Here is an 18,699-nt window from a genome sequence, read left to right on the forward strand (position 1 = left end):
CGACCAACAGATTTCAAATAATTCCACGTGTTTCGAGACCACAATGCAAGACAGGAAAAAGAGTAGTCAGTGGTATACTAGTGGCCTATACTTGAAATTTCAGGACTGGATCGACCCATGCTTTCTAATTGCATCAAATGAATTTTCGTTGAAACGACGCAGCAGAAATTACAAAATGGAAAACCACGTCAAAACGTTTTGTATTGTCCTCGTGTTCAGAATCCACTGCCGAAGCGGTTCCCCGTGCAGTAGCTGCACAGTGCATTCAGCAGGTTCCGTGTTATCGAGAACACAGTTTTTAAGGCGCATGAAATTTTATTATCATTCAACGTACATGCTTTTCCTATACATCCAAATCTGGTAAGTAGAGGCCACAAAATCAAAAATGAAAAGGATGTTGATGAAGGTTGTTGACTGATTCACCGAATTTGTGTCCCCCGGCCAGACTATAGTCGATCATCTGTAACTGGATCAGACTGTAACTGGATCACTTTACGCAGACGTACTTGATCGTCTTTGGAAAGAATTCGTAGGGTCAACCGGAACACGTACCAATTACGAGAATGGTTTCTCCTGCACGACAGTGCTTCAGTACACTAGTCGTTGATTACCTTCGTTTCCATCATTCGTTTCTATCAGCAACCTTTTGCTAGAAAATCGGTTGCAGCGATTCATCTTTCACTCTTCCATCTTCTACTGTCCGGGTTTGGCGCCTGCTGACTTGTTTCTGTTTCCTAAGCTGAAAGTGGCACTACGAGGATAGCGTGTTTGGACGATGTAGAAACGATCCAGAAGAGCGTGACAGTTCTTTTAAGTCCAATTTCAAAAGAGGACTACGCACAGCGAAAGGATGCACGTTGACTAATAGATAATGAAATTTCATTTATCTGAAAAGCTGTGTTCTTAATAACGTTGGTCCCGGAACTTCCTGAGCGAACTGTGTATACGAGACACCCTGTATATTGCAGTGTAGAAAAGCTGAAGAATAATGGAACGTTTGTAACGAAACGTTCAAAAGGCTGTAATTAAATAAACGGATCAAAGAAGAGATAGACGAAGCTACGGGAAGAGAAAAGATTGACAGTACAATCGGGTCATTGGATGTAATAACAGCGGCCTATTATTATAAGTAATGAATAGCATGACTCATAATGAAATGATTTATCTCATTTATTCCATAGTCAATCAGACAATGGGTTCCTTTTAGTTGACCACAACAGTGGCGATGGGGGTGATGGTAACAGTGACGGTAGTGACAGTGGTATCAGCAGAAGAACGGTTGTTCGCGCTGTGTCTTTCTGGCACTGGGTTTCTCTAGCTCTTTCACAATATTGTGGCAACGCTTGCAATAAATCTGTGGTGTGGTGCGATATGGCAATCGGCAGGCTGCGTGACATTTCGATGCTACGAAACTCACTGATGCTGTGATTCGATGTTGATCGACGGCCAAGGTATTCGTCGTTGGATTAGACCACGTCATCTGGTCACAAGGTAGCATTTATTATCGTTGCAACGTGCTTTTGTTAAAACAATTTTCTATTTCGTACTATACAGTGTTTAATAATCATTTAATTCAAACCGAAAGGAATCTGCATTATTAGAATGGCCTAATATTTAAAGGAGCTACTATCCGAATATTGAGTTATCTAAACAGAACGTCTGTTAGTGACAAATGCTGTTCGTAATTCCCATATTTTTCTGTTTGAAATACCATTCTTACATTTAATAGTAGGATGTCTTAGCTAAATGAGTTCAGCTAAATATCTGCCTTATTTATGGGTGTATGAGAGTATTTTCTTGTCAGGACAAAGTTTAGCTATTTGAAGCTTTGTAATGTGGCTTGTGTGTAATACAGTTTTATGGAAATGATTGCACTGAGAGGCATCATCGTGATCCGCATCAACACCTGTTTTGGTATACGTAAACAAAGATGTACTCAACAACACACTTGGTTATTGATTTTGGCAACTAAGTGATTGAGGATTTTGTCATTAGATGATAACCCAATGCCAATCCAATAGTTCCAGTACATCTACAACAAATCATGAACTTACGTTCTACAAAGATCTTCAAAAGTACTTCATTAGAGGAATAATAGAGTGATGGAACGAAGAATAGAGAAATTTAAGACTTATCAAGCTACGCTAAGTCTGTAACAATATAAATGATGACAATCTGGCTTTACTGTTGAATGGAAAAGATCAAGTAACATTAACTCGATTAAGAATAAGACACAACTCTACCTTGTTATCAAAAGTGAGCTAAATATTTGTGATATTTAAGGCATATTGAGCTTCATCGAAGGTATCCTAATCTCCTACCTTAATTAGAATATTAGAAGGGTACAACATGACCTGACAAACTATAAAACTAAATAACATGCTATAAAAAGAAGACTCTGACAAAAAAGCTCCAGATTTTCTGAAAGATATTGCTTTACAATAATTATGTGTTCTGTCTCACTGAGCATTCTCACCTGGTCATTAATAATCTTAGGAGTTACACGTTGATCTTAAACACACAATAAAAAAGAAAGATGACGTATAGTACTAGACATGTGGCTGATGCTTGTATTCTATTTAATATAAGTAGGAAAAGAAGATGATGAGCTGCTAACAGTAAACAGTGGATGAATAATATTGTACGTATGTTTCTTAACTAACGTGCCATGCTGTCTGAGCCACAGGTGGCTTACATGTACTATACTTTCTGTTTACACGGTTGATGTTTGCAGAATAAACAGATAGCTTATTATTGTAAAATATTTCAAATATTTACAGATAATTAGCGATTAATTATGTGTGCAATTACGTATTCGTAACTATGAACAATAGAAATTTCATGTTTTATATTGTATCATACAGAATGTCCACTTTAAACGCATATATGTTATCTATTATTTCATTATCTATTGAAATTGTTATTGTTATTTCAATCAATCAATATTGTTATCAATTGTTATATACAGAGATATCGATACCAATGTATTTCTTTAAATTATTCTATTATCATCAATTTATTATACATTTCACGATGTATTCAACGATATGAATGGGATGTGAAGAATATGATCGATGTACGAACAGCAATTTCCGGCGTCTTTATAAATGTTTATGCTAAGTTTTAAATTGGATAACACGAAGACGATGGATAATGGGATACAGACACACGTACCTTTGCCTATTGTCACAGAGTAAAGTGATTTAGCAATGAAAAGGAAAGCAACAAACTAATCTTGAGAGCAACTCGTCTGCGTGAAATTACTAAAAAACTACTTACAAATATAATCATGGAAAACGTTGCAACTAAAGTATTAGAAAATGTTTGCTTAAAAATCATTAAAAAAGACAGCAGTGGTTTACTTTGGTTACTACAAGATAAAATTGGAAAATTAACAAATCGCTATGTATTATGTATTTTGAGTTGCGTTCAACAATGATGTGCATATTCGGACAATAATTTCAAATGTAGCTAAAATATTTGTTGCATTGACTAAATGTGAAGTTTGTTTTTTCGACCGAAAGTTATAGGAAGCTTACATGCAATGACATAATTACTATGTAAAATCCTACAGAGCTACATTTACTGTAAAAAGCGTAGGATATCATTGAATACATTCATATTACGATGTATTATTTAAAAAAAGTGGAGTCTATGTTATTTGTATTATGTATTTAAAAAAGGTCAGAAATATTAGCATCAAGTAGTACACCATACCGTAAAGTTTGTAATAAATTCCAAAAAAAGCGATGGCTTTGTTTCATCGTATGTTTACATGTATCTGTGGTAAAACTACAGTTTTACTACGGCTGTTTATACTCTGAACATCAAGATTTTAAATAGAAAATACAGCATGGGCCACCTGTGGCTCACATAGCATGAAACATATTAATTAAGATACATATGATATCACTTAATCGCTACTCATTGTTAAATTCTCATATTTTCGGATACTACGTGTTCTTTAGTGATTTATAAATATGGAAAATGTGGAGAAGCAAAAGAATAAAAACTTCGTTTCATTACATTTAGTCAATGCAACAAGTATTTTAATTATATTTAAAATTTTTTTCAAACATGCATATCATATACATTATTAAAGGTATCGTGAAATACAAAACGACGATTTGTTGATTTGCAATTTTATCTTAATAATTGAAATAAAACTGGACTTCCAATAATAATTGAAATTGCTTTAATGAATTTTACAGAAACATACTGTGATGCCTTAATTGCGACATTTTTCAATATCGTATCTTTATAAATGCTTAGGAAACGAAAATTCAATTCAAATTTTCTCTATCAGTTTTAATAGACAGTTTTCATAGACAAAATTCTTACAGGAAGAAACTTGGTAACAAGTTAATATCGCTGTCTCTCTAAATAGCACACGTGCATTTCAAATAATATTTAATACTTCCAACAAATTAGGTTCGATCTTGGAAATGATCAAGTTTCTTCAGAAAATCATTTATATTTCTCAGATTAATTTCCATATGTAATAAATTTATTAAACGCATTGTTACTTACATGTTGGTCTCGTCCTATTCGGTCTCGTCAATGGAATCCATGGTCTTTGAGGTGGATGATTTGCAGTAACTGAAACAAGAAATTTTTATTAATTAGTAAAGGCAGCGCCAAATTATAAAACGTAATTAATGACATATTTATGAACTAATTTACGCATTTATCAAATTATATATTTGTATATTATACACGTGTATTTTTGGAAGACTTATTTTATTTATTTATTTGTTTAAAGTGAAAAATCAGCAAGTCACTTGTAATCATTTTAAAAACTGAAGGTCATTTTAATATTGTGCAAATAATGAGTGCATTTAATGTGTGCGAATAAATTTTCTGTAGTTATTCACTGAAATATTTACAACGTTTATTACGTAATTAAGATGAATCTGTATGAATACCAAACAAGTATCAATTCCATGCATAGCAATTAGTTGCAGGTGTATGCTGTCAACTTAAGTACTATCGAATTAAACATAGCATACTCTCAATTTACAACAATTGCATAAAATACGAAGCGATATTTTAATTATTAACAATATTAACCGTTATTAAATTAGAGAAAAATAATTAAAAAGTCCCAAGTACTCGATAAAAGATTAGAGGTAGGGTTTAATAAATAATAATAGATAATAATAATAGAATAAATAATAAAAGAGGTAGTTTGAAGTTAGAGTAAGAATGTTTTCACAGACCAAAGTGTTCAACTTTTGGAATTTTCGAAAGTTTGGTGCTAAAGCACTTGAACGATATACAGAGTGGTTGGTAACTGGTGGTACAAGCGGAAAGGGGGTGATTCTACGCGAAAAAAGAAGTCGAAAATACAGAATAAAAATTTTTCGTTCGAGGCTTTGTTTTCGAGAAAATCGACCTTGAATTTTCGGTCGGTACGCGTGCACTTTATCGCGTCTCGTTATAACGGATCTCACTGTAGATCGTTGTCTCGATGGAAAAATGAAAAAAAAAATTTATTCTATATTTTCAACTTCTTTTTTCGCGTAGAATCACCCTCTTTCCGCTTGTACCACCAGTTACCAACCACCCTGTATAATCTCATCAATTTTGTCTATTTGAAGCAGTTGCTACCCCGCGTCCGTATCGAAATCATTTGTATTAACGCGTGACTTTTTAAAAGAAATATAAATGCTATTAAAAATGATTATTATTATTTCCATAGTATCATTCCAGCTGTATATTTATGATCCATTAACGAACCCCAATTTGGCTAACATAGTTGAACAAGAGCTACGTGAACCGATTTACCAAATAAGTGGCTGATATATAGGTTACGTTTTATAGTACCGTAAAATGACCCACTTCTCGCAGAAGCTTTAAAAGCGGAGCAGTAAAACAGAGAGAAAGAGGGTGAGCGAGGAATCGGAATATATGAAGAGGTACATAGCGGAGAGCGTTAACGACTCTCCGGAAATGGCGGTAACAACCTTGAAACCCAGAGACGTGACTCAACTCTGGCACAAATGGCGGTACATTAGACAAGTGGCAGGAGCAAAGTACGACGAGGCGCGAAGGTAATCAAAATTAACAATTCAAAGCCTCTGACGTCGTACTAGTCGTAGAACATGTTGAAGACTCGGCAAGAGTGCTCTTGCCTTCGTCTCCTTATATCCGCAACCAACCAGCTAGTTGACAGACAGAGTTCGGGTAGTAATCTTCCAGTTGAAGACCAGTTCTAACGAAATTCCTCCAACATAGAGGAGCTGGAACTCTCGACTCGTAATTTGTTCGTGTTGCCATTCGACGCAATTCATTTGCTAAATTTGCCCTACGTCATGTCACGACGTACCGCTGTCCTCAACAGAATTCCAAGTTGGAGAACGCCGAACCGGAAATTGAACTTAACTTTCTATTTAGTTTTCGCAGCCAGTTCCAGAAGTTCACAAGTATGTAGCAGGATCAATTGCGGAAGGCTTGGCGAACGTTAGAGAACTCGCTCGTCAAGAAACTTTCGACAACTTTAGCCTTCTCGTCAGTCGCGCAAACGTAGGACGGGGAAAAAATGTTTCGTTCTGTATTAGACGCGCGAGCGTTTATTAAACGCTATCCTGTTTCATTATTGAACGAATTCTATGCAGAAAATTATTTGACGCAACGTGTAATGTAAGTACAATCGTTCGTTGTATCTTTGAATGGGAATAAATTACGTCAGTAGCAATTTTGATAATTTTCCGATAATCTGTTTGAGATAAATTGCACAATTCTGAAACTTCTAAATGCGTGTTAAGTAAAATTTGAGTGAGAAAATTGTACAGAGTGGAAGAATGATCAACTTCATCTTATCTTACTATGCCCAAATTATTGTTTAGTCAATTGGCTGATCTTGATAAAATAAACATAAATGAATAACTAGATAAGATAGAGATAAGAATTACCAAGCGAAGAAGGAAGAGAAGCGCCTGTGAACTGGCGAAGAAAACTGTGAATAAAGACTGGGAAGAAAGGTGCTTAATCTATAGTTTCTAGATCGAGGTACTTTAGTTTGGAGTAGTTTACATTAGAATCGAATAAGTAGGTTTAGCCATTAATTTGAACATAAGTAGAGAAGAGTCCATACTAGCAGATCTTGGACGAAACACTCACTTTCTCTCTTCTCACATTGTGTCTAAGGTATAGGTCTGTTAGGTGAGAGCCTTACTGAGGAGTCCATACTAGCAGAACATAAATAGAAGGCATAAGTAGAATGTTAGCGATAAGAGTAGATATCGAGTGACATCCACAGAATAGGACACTAATGTGCAATATACGAAGTAAGAGTGTCAGGCCAAAGAGGTATGATATATTATATTTGATATATTATATTATCCCAAAAGTTTCTTTCGTTTTATAAATAAAAGAAATTTTAGAAATTTTAGAAAGAAAATGTAGAAATAATAGATCCACAACAGTTTAGACACACAAAATATATAACAACCTAATTTAATGGAAAGCCAAGTCCCATCCTGTGACACCTAGGACTTAGGATCACATAATAAATAACAACAATAACCAGATAAGATAGAGAAACAGTAAATGATGCGTGACTTTTTCATGAGTACAACGAAGTGTCTTGTTTAATTTGAAATCTCATGTGCATAGAAACGAATACACAAGATGAATCGCACAAAGCATTGCAAACTACCTTTTCTGACTCTGCTGCAGACTTGCTGTTTTTAATTAGATGGGATACCACAGTTAATTATTTGGAGCATAACAAATTCCTTGGAGAAGGAGAAATAAAAAATGAAAATTTTTTAGATGGAACGACATGTTAATTTTTCGTTTGCATAAAAGTTACAGAATGTTATTTGACGCTTGCAAAGTACTTTCATGTGCAGCAACTAATCATGCCAGACCCTTTCCATCCTAGTTTTCATCTTTGATTTTCGGTTTAATTCTTTAATCTCCTTCTCCGAGTTTGTATACTGTCCAACTTGCTTTTATATTACTGTTTGTTCTATTTTATTTATTTGTTCTGACACGTTTAGTTCGCAGTTGCCACCTGTGATTTGCGATGCAATTTATGTTCATTCGTATTCACTGTAGTTCGTTTCATATAGTTTGATACAAGTAGTTTGTTTCATCGTATTCTCTTATGTTCGACGTTTTGAATGGCCTTTCATAAGCCTGCGGATTCACTGTATAATTTAATACGAATTGGATGAGTGTTGCAGCAACTGAACGTTCAATGTATTTGTAATTTATTTCTTCTGGTAATAAACTCTCATAGAAAACAAGGACTAGCCATCGTGCTATAAATGTTGTACTATAGACATTTTGTAAGAATGCTCACAATTCTCCTTTGTAATCCTATTAACAGAACCTCGAGATAATCCAGTGCCAACAGTAACAACGTGAATATAAGTTAGTGGATTTTTTTCAAAATGAATAAACACTAAAAAAGCATCGTCAGCATTTGTAATCAGATTAGATCTACTTCTTTTCTTCTTGCAATCTTCCCACGAGTTCTTAAAGTCTTTTCAACGTTATAAAATATCTTTTACGTCTCTCTGGATATCTCGTAGCGCGCGCACACAACCGCAACGTTACGTTCATCGAACATGTAGAGTATATCAATCTTTTTATTATACGAATACATTTTTAGTTATCTAAGGACGAACCGAGACACTGAAACAGTTTTAGCAGCGCGAGCAATGCATTTGTTTATTTCGCAACGTGAATGTTCCTATTTTCTGAAAGTATATAAGGAAATATACGTTGTTTCTGAATGCCTTGATGCAATCCAGACCCTGCGCAAGTTATGTTCCTCATATTTACATTCCATTTGTAACGCGTTTATGGTCGCTAAATTTGCTACGATAAATATTGCAGTCATTTATTGCATTCATTTAAAAAATATATAAGGTATGTCAATATGAAACCGGAATTTTTGTATAGAAAATACACGTTTATTGTATGAAAATGATTAAAAATGTTTTATTCGAAGTATTTTCCATCGCTAGCTATACATTTTTCCCACCTGTCTGGCAATTGCTGGATGCCACGCCAAAAAAACTGTCGCTCTTTTGAGGCAAACCAGTCATCGAGCCATTTTCGTACATTTTCGTAAGAAGCGAAGTGCTGGTCAGAAAATGCGTGTCTCATCGATGCAAATAAATAATAATCGGATGGAGCCAAGTCTGATGAGTAAGCCGCGTGCGAAAGTATTTCCCAACTGAACGCTTCGATCGTTTGCTTGACCGGTTTTGCTGTATGCGATGGTGCATTATCACGAAGCAAAGTTACTTTGTGTCGCCTTTTTTGATATTCTGGTCGTTTTTCAAGCAAAGCTCGATTCAAATCGATCATTTGTTGTCGGTAGCGCTCAGTATTAACGGTTTCGTCAGGTTTTAACAGCTCGTAATAGATCACACCCTTCTGATCCCACCAACCACAGAGCATTGTCTTCCGTCCATAGCGATTTGGTCTTGTAGTCGATGTCGGTGGTTCGCCTCGAGCTACCCATGATCTTTTACGCTTAGGATTCTCAAAATATATCCACTTTTCATCGCCAGTCACAATTCGGTGGAGAAACGACTTTCTTTTGTATCTGGCGAGCAGCATTTCGCAAGTGGTTTTTCGGTTTTCCTGCTGTCTTTCATTCGGTTCGTGTGGGACCCATTTTCCCACCTTCTGGATCTTTCCCATGGCTTTCAAACGTATGGAGACGGCTTCTCGTGTCACGTTTAATCGATCAGCGAGTTGTCGTTGCGTTTGAGCGTCATCCTCGTCCAACGGTGCTTGCAATTCGCTGTCTCGAAACCTTTTCGGTTGTCTTCCACGTTCTTCGTTCCTCGCGTCAAAATTGCCACTTCTGAATTTTTTAAACCACTCAAAGCACTGTGATTTACCAAGAGCATGCTCACCGTAAGCTTCGACGAGCATTCGATGCGATTCTGCAGCAGTTTTCTTCAAATGGTAACAGAAAATCAATGCTGTCCGCAAATCGTAGTTTCCAGGCACAAAATTTGACATGTTCAACGCTATTACGAACTACGCTGTTGTATGAAATTTGTATTGTTCTGTATCGAAAATGTTTGTAGGATGTCAACAAAGACTTTTGGCATCAATGATGCAGTTTAGTGACAACTACATTATCAGCTAGGACCATCTATAGACAAATTACGGTTTCATACTTACAGACCTGATATATCATTTTTCCACGTTAATATTCCGATGATCGATACCATATTTTGGAATCCAAGGCCATTTCAAGATCGTAATATTCTATTTCACTTCGTTGGAGGTGTCAGAGAAAATAGCGATAGCTACAACTGATAAATAGCTACAACTGATAAGAATTAAGAAGAATGACGAGACTCGTATGTTATTCAGGAAATAGTTACGAATTTTGTTACAGTCAATTTAAGTGGAATTTAAAGCAATGGCAATGGTAACGTATCGTGAAATATTTCTTCTTCTCTTTTTTAATTTCCAGGTTGTTTATATACTATTACGACAATAAATAAACCTTGCGTGGAACGTTGATATGTGGATACTTGTTCGGTAGCTCATAGCCGTACTGAGTACTTGATTATTGTTAGCTATTTATGTTTACTGAGTGCCGAGTTAAACTCAACTAAATCGCGTTAGGAGGTCTGTTGGTTGGAATCTCTTGAGTTTCCTCTTTACTCCACTTTCTACCCAAAGCGTTTTTGCCGATTGATTAAAAGATGAGAGTTTGTTCTCGTGTCTGCTTGCGTGGGTAATTATTTCTTCCTTAGCGGATGCTATCTGCAAACCTCTGCGTATTCAATTATTTCCAATCGAATAAATGCACGATGAATTATAATCATTATACAATTCTACGTTCACGATCAGTGTCCATCAGATACGAAAAATAAATTCTAACGGTCTGCAACGAATATTATAACCATGTTATAGACAATACAGAAGATACGAACCGATCAGCTCAACATCTACCAGTTACTCACGATTGTCCTCCTATGCTAAAACGTTTGTTTATTGTTATTTATAACAGAAGGTGAACGAGCGTGGAAATTATAAAAAACTACCCTGCAATTTTAGTTTCAAATGTTTGCTTAAATATCTCTATATTCGGTACAGTGTTTCACGACGAAGAACGATCGTCAAGGATCATTTTTATATGAACTGAAGTATCATCTCATGCTCGTAATAAACTCTACTACGAGCTCTACCAAATTATTAGGTTGTCCGAAAAGTGTCTTTCTTTTACAGACACGTCTCTCACAACAATGTATTTTTATACAAACATGAAACCTAATCTGTCGAACGTTGTAATCTTTATCTTGATAGAACAAAATGGATCATATGTAATTCGATAAAATAATATAAAACGAAAAATGTTGTGTATCCATTATTTCCTTATAAAACGAAAGAAACTTTTCGGACGACCCAATACTTCGAACTCCAAAGAAATACAATAATAGTTCATATAGAAATGCTAAAAAGTCATTTCCATGCGAATTAACTAAGCAGGTACGATCTTACGTGCAAAGATATGGTAAGGTAGCCGAGTGTAAGTGTAACGACGATTCTCGATACATCGTCCACATTCCGTGAAACCTTGCAATCCTAATTAAGATCTTTCGTTGTGGACTGGTTTAACGCTATCCGCCGAGTAAAGGGTAGCCACGGACACGCATAAAAGAAGAAAGCGACGACCGCTGTGATTCTCGGTATATAGTATTTAACTGTTTTATTATGTTCGTATATCGCGTCGAACAGTTTTTATAAAGAGCCGCTGGAGCCTCGGCGTAGCTCATTCCTGAGAATCCATGTCTCGTACGGACCCGAAGAAGCTGCGAAAAACAGCATTCTAATTAATGCCGATCGGCTCGAGGCGAATTCCAATTTAGCAAACCACCCTGGTCAGTTAATGCTATTAATTAAATGAGAAATTTATTTTGTTATTCGTCGAATGTTAAATAATATTTCATAAGAAATATCATATCCTTAATTTAAACCGTGGTCACCGAGCTATGTAATGACGCGGCACGCAAACAGGTACACGCGAGCGTGTCATGCCACCGAGGTTAATGGCATCGCGCATAATGACAGGCTGCAGTCACGCTGAAATCAATAATTACGATAACAGGGTTATGGTAACCGTGCCACGCCACCTTTTGCCACGTGTGATTTAGAAGCTGACAATTTCAACGCGCGCCCACGCTTTCCTCCTAGATAACGTATCGGCTGTTTATTGGATCGCGAGCTGCACATTAAAGTATCAATAAGGTCAATCGAAACTTAAGCCGATTTTACGCTGCTTCAGTTCGAGGAAATACGACGGATGAACGATGCTTTCATCCTCGACTCAACCTCCAGCATTTTTGCTCTAATTAGTTCATTAACCCTCGGACAACCGTGACGTGTTTATCTTGATGTGACATCAACGTGATACTTGTCAACGCCACATAGTACGTGGAAATCATTATATTTATTTCAAGCAGGTCTGTGTATTATAATACGTACTTTTATACTCGTGTCGTAATACGTATATATGTTGTGTGGAATAAATATCATTCATAGGCTAATTATCCATATCTTAATCATCTTGCCGATTTCGATGATTTTGAGTATGTTGCTGGGGTTATGATTCCGAATAATTTTTTCCTATACGTGTAACCGTCGGTCGGATTTAGTTTGAGAGATACTCGCAAAAATCTACCGGTACCACTACAGTGAATTTTCCCTACGATTGTACGTCCCTGACAGCGTATGCGTCAGTATCGGTTGGATAGAATGAAACCTAATCGAAATCTACATACAGGGTGGCTGGTAACTGGTGGTACGAGCGGAAAGGGGGTGATTCTACGCGAAAAAAGAAGTCGAAAATATAGAATAACAATATTTCGTTCGAGACTTTGTTTTCGAGAAAATCGACTTTGAATTTTCGCTCGGTGCGCGTGCACTTTATCACGTCTCGTTATAACGGATCTCACTGTAGATTGACGTTATTTTTTTAATTTTTACAATTTTTAAATTTTAATATACCTGTATAAACTACGAATACAAAATACGAACTGGGTCTGACTAGGCCATTGGCGGATTAAACAAGGCGATTTCCATCCTTCCAGTCGGATATCAATTTCGGTTTGAGAATTTGTTAGCAACCGTGGATATTAACCACGCGGATATATTGTCAATGATGGAACGAATTTCGTAGGTTGATTTACCGCAAAAAGATTCTTTGGTTAACCATAGACCGCATTTCAGTCGTGGTTAACGTGTATTTTGTTGCTGCAACTTGTGTTCACAACCAGTGAACACCGCATCTGGTCAGTTGATATATTAACATTCTTCCTGGGTACGTACATAATACGACGATGTTGTAGCATTCGTTCGTTCGACTTGTGCATGCACAACTTACATCGAAATGTAACTTATAATCGTATGTCGGGTTAATGTTGGAATTTTGGGCGTTTGACGAATCTTCGCGGTTATAGCTGATGTTTATTAATACAAATGCGGTTATTATAAGAGGCTACAAGTAATAGCGGCGATCGAATGGTCGAGATGTTGATGACAATGAATTTAGGTTTGATAACGAAACCACGGTCAACGGGATGACGAATGCGATGTGATACACGTATGACTCAACGTACAAGTAAAAATTGTCTGAATGAACTGGTCTGAATAGACTCTGCCTGAGCCCAAATCGAACTGCCCTTATATAGTCCTCTCCCCACCTCTCGGGTCGATCTTTACTTTTAAGGAGAGCTATATAATTATTCCATACCTCTGTTAAGTACGTCCCTCCCGTGGCTACGGTTTTTAGTGACTCGTTATGTCACTTCGAGTCCAAGCCCGTCGTCATAAACCTTGAGCCCAACTATTTTTTTGTTAGTTTTATTACTTAAGTGTAGCTATAGTAAAAGTCTGGACTAGGGTATTAGGGTTTCTTCCAATATTCCAAAAGGGAGGCTCCGACGTCCTTTCATCTCCGACATGTATAATAATTATTTTTATACGGAAGTATAGCTTCTAATTATAATTATAGACTATAACTTTGTCACTTTTAATTACTCTCTTATTCGTGATGATAGAAAAAAATGTTTCATGGTATCGAGAGAAACATACTGTGCTTTATCTGTTTCACCTGACGATGACCCTAAAATGTTGTGTAAAGGTTTTTTTTTTATTTAATATTTCACATTCACAATTTGTCCAATTTGGACATTTGGTAGAATTTTTTAGCTGTTTGATTATCATGTGGGTGGCTACCCCCAGCGGGGTACCATCTTCGTGTTTGTTAGGTTATATTCTTTATGATTTGTGTAAAGGTGATATTAAAATCTTTAAACGCGGTTTTTATTCTATTTTTTATTACATACCCCCGTAGCTAACATCCAGATATTTTCACATCTCTGCACACTCGTGTCTTTTGCATTACCTGTTGTCGGGATATGAACTTTGAAACGAAAGAAAATTATTAAGATTCTTCTGGTATTTTGATCGTCATTATTTCCTGCATCTAGGCTTTACGATTTTATGAAACACAAAGAAATAGATGCATTAACATTAATGTACAGCAAATAATGTACTAACATTATGATAAACCATTGGTCAGTACTTAACGAGCTAAGCCACTTACTCGATTAAAATTAAACTGATATATCGGTTAAACAAGATATCAAAGACTAAAGTATTAAATTGAAACAGTATTAAAACGAATATTCCTATCATTACTGCTTGTACGATTATCGGAATGCATATCGTTCTGTTAAATTTTCGGAGTCATTCAATATTTAATACTCTTATTCGATAAAGAGAGAAACGTTTTACTGATCTAATTTAAATATTTCTCAAGCGACGTATCGCGCTATCAACGTTTTTCAATTATTCCGACCATTAGCTTTTTCCAATAATCTGCGATCATTGCAAGGAATGGCGCAGTTAAAATAATATCACTTTTTGTACGCAGAAAGAACATGTAATTCTCTCTCTCTCTGTCTCTCTTCCTCTGTCCGATCGTTTACAAGTAAAAGTACTGAGACTTGCAATTAGCGGTTGCTGCATTTACATATATTCTGCCAGAGCGTTAACATTCTTTGAATGTACATAACACTCCAGTGAGACATCACGCGTGCACTTAGCATATACTGCGCGACACGGTAGCCAGTTTTTAATGTACAATGCTAATTCTGAAGAGGAGCGAGCGGTACATTACTACTACTACTACTACTACTATTACTGCTTCAAGTACCGTTGCATTCCACTGTGTCCAGCGGCCACCTTTATGAAAGTGAAACCACTGTAGCTACGTGCGAATAAGCCTTAAGGTGTAGCACCCATTGGCTTCTGAAGTTTGTGAATAAGCTCTCTGCTTCTTTCTGCTCAACTATTTCATGAAACTGCACTTTAAAGCGTAAAAGAAACTCGAGTGTGAAAGTAATTGAAGTACGCGGTAGATAAAACAAAATTTTAATCGTTAGATATATGATTTCAGAAATTACAGAGGATGGTTTTTACTGAAAGGAACATTAGAAAGGAAAAAGTAATCTTCTTGATCAGATATCATTCAATATTCAACAGTACATGTTGGGCACACGTGATAAACATATGGCAGGCTATAAAATTATACAGGGTGGTTGGTAACTGGTGGTACGAGCGGAAAGGGGGTGATTCTACGCGAAAGAAGAAATCGAAAATATAGAATAAAATTTTTTTTTAATTTTTTCATCGAGACAACGATCTACAGTGAGATCCGTTATAACGAGACGCGATAAAGTGCACGCGTACCCAGCGAAAATTCAAAGTCGATTTTCTCGAAAACGAAGCCTCAAACGAAAAATTGTTATTCTATATTTTCGACTTCTTTTTTCGCGTAGAATCACTCCCTTTCCGCTTGTACCACCAGTTATCAACCACCCTGTATATTGTCGAGGATCTTTTGTAAAGTGAGTGAGATACGAAAGAGAATTAAACACTTGATATTAGGATATTTCGAATGAACGTAATCAAAATGTGTCCTCGGAATGTCTATGTAGGTTGTCCAATTTGAATGAAAGAGACTCTGAAGCAGTGGGAACGAAACTGCGTAGGCGTCAAGAGTATAGTATCGGATAAGAGACTACGAGGGTCGACTATAATGTATTTATTCAAGAAGTAGGAAATACAACTGGTGCACGAAACTCGAGGAATTATTGAATAAAGCAGAACGTGGAAGGCCGTGGAAAGTGCAAAATGCAGAAGAGCTTGAAACAAATACAGAGAGTATTGGGTTGTTCGAAAAGTTTCTTTCGTTTCATAAAGCGATAATAGATGAACAACAATTTCTGTTTTATATTATTTTATTGAATTAGGTATGATCCATTTCGTTATATTTCTATTATTACGCTCTAACTAATATAAAACTAATATCAAACATTGTGCGTCCATTATTTCTTTATAAAAGGAAAGAAACTTTTCGCACAACCTAATATATGGAAGATAATAAAAGAAGAAAAGAAGAGAATGGACACTGAAAGAGTGGATGAGTCATCATATAGCAAAAGGTATGAGAAATTAAAGGAAGGAAATATAGAAAGGTAAGAAGAATACTTAAATGTTAAAATACCACTGAGGGCAACAAGAACAACAGCTTGGTGGAGACTAGCTGGGAAGAAAACGTTCTATTGCAAGGAAGAAGGATACAACCAAAGAATAAAGAAAGAGCAACTATGCAGATTGTGCAACAGGTGCAAAGAAGAAAACATAGAGCACATATTATTGCAATGTCCTTTATATGAACAAATAAGAGCACTGTACTTGAAGGGAAAAGGAACAATGGAAGAGATATTGGTAATACAAACTGAAGACTATGCAAGAAGAATATTTTACTACATACAAGAAACAATGAAGATAAAAGGATTCTACAGGGATAAATAAAAGAAATTCAGGGATACAGGAGGATACAGAACGCACTTTTGTTTACGTGCACATATAATATCAAATAGCTGTAAATCTAAACCATGGATTATAAGAGTATTACTTTGTAATGTTTTTAACAAGTGCAAAAAGTAAATATAGCATTTTAATAAATAAGTGTTCTGTAAATGTAAATAAATAAGTGTTCTATGATGTAAATGTCCACTAATAGGCATGTAAGCTAAGTATGTGAAAATTTAGTTAAGTAAATGTAGGATCAAGCACAAAGGTAAATGTAAACTTAATTAACTATATGAATTTAGGATAAGCATCCTGTAAGCATAGAAAACAAAGAAAAGTAAGATAAGAGAATATGTAAATCATCCACCGATACAGCATATAGTTGGCAAATTGTAATAGATGATAATCTATACTGCAATAAAGAATACAATACAAATCTATCTATTCCTTGGATTATACTTTAATCGCATAATCGATTCGTATCTAGATTTCATTTTTCTATTTGCATTTTGCATCGACATCCGTGGTCCGTTCGTTGACATACAAATCGCTGGCAAACTCATGTTTCCTACTACGTTCAAAGATAGTGAAATAAAAATCTACGCGTATCTGTAAATGCAGCTGTTTCTTGTATTTCAGACGACGTAAGAGCCTTAAACGATGAAACAGGTTTTATTTCGCAAAAAATTGTAAATCTTCAGTCAATTCGCTTCTTTACATCGAAATGGATATGTACGGTATAAAAACTATATTGATATGTAAATAGTTTCGTATTTACTTCTTGTTGAAATCTCCTGAAACAAATTTAAGTTTTGTTACTTCTCTTCACGTTGCTTCTAATGGACGAGAAAATCCAATCTTACTGCAGAGGATTCTCGGTTTTATTTTAAAGGCATTATAGGACACGCAAAGAAATCGTACTGTCGAAGGAACTGCGATCTGCAACTGTTTTTGCATACAGTATCAAATTACAGTGCTTTTATATTATAATGTTTCATATATGAAATAGGCAACGACAAGTCATTCAAAATATGGGTAATTTATTTTCAAATAAGAGTATATTAAGAAAATTCATTACAATATTCATTATACAGGGTGGTTGGTAACTGGCGGTACAAGCGGAAAGGGGTGATTCTACGCGAAAAAGGAAGTCGAAAATATAGAATAAAAATTTTTCGTTTGAGGCTTTGTTTTCGAGAAAATCGACTTTGAATTTTCGCTCGGTACGCGTGCGGTACGTTATAACGGATCTCACTGTAGATCGTTGTCTCGATGGAAAAATTAAAAAAAAAAAATCTTTTCCGCTCGTACCACCAGTCATCAACCACCCTGTATATCAATTATATTAAATTACAAACATCGAAGCGCGATGAAAGCAATATTTAAGTACGCAGTGTACATCTTGCAATTATTGCAAAATTTGTTAAGGAATAAACAATTTTTTCGTGAAAAAAGAAAGACAAAATCTCCATACAAAAACCATAGAAACTCAATTCAAAACACGCACAGGCCAGCAAGCAACCTAACTAATAACACGCATCATACTGCTGAGAAGAACAGTTGAAAAATGTAGTGCTATTGCATACACTAGTTAAAATTTGTATACGAAACAATGGGATAATGTAACCAATAACAATCATCATGCTACTGACGAGAAAAGTTGAAAAAGGTAATAGTATTGCGTATTTGAATTAAAACTTTTGTACGAAACCATGGGAAATTTCACTGAAGAACAGCGCAATTGTATTCATTTTAGAATGTTAGAAAAAAGGAAATAGTCAAGCTGACTCGAATAATTTTTCATTCTCTATACAACACGTTCACCGT

The 18,699-nt window shown here is 35.7% G+C and overlaps 1 protein-coding gene across 1 annotated transcript in view; it reads right to left on the reverse strand.

Moving 5' to 3' along the window:
* Nucleotides 1-18,699, reverse strand: part of twin (CCR4-NOT transcription complex subunit 6-like twin) — a 407,454-nt gene that overhangs the window by 29,008 nt on the left and 359,747 nt on the right. The window contains exon 2 of the mRNA XM_076618850.1: nt 4,531-4,599. The gene's annotated coding sequence lies outside the window, so the exon portion shown is untranslated. The remainder of the gene's footprint in view (nt 1-4,530; nt 4,600-18,699) is intronic.

Source organism: Bombus vancouverensis, chromosome 5, assembly GCF_051014615.1.
Source record: "Bombus vancouverensis nearcticus chromosome 5, iyBomVanc1_principal, whole genome shotgun sequence".
Taxonomy (NCBI): Eukaryota; Metazoa; Arthropoda; class Insecta; order Hymenoptera; family Apidae; genus Bombus; species Bombus vancouverensis.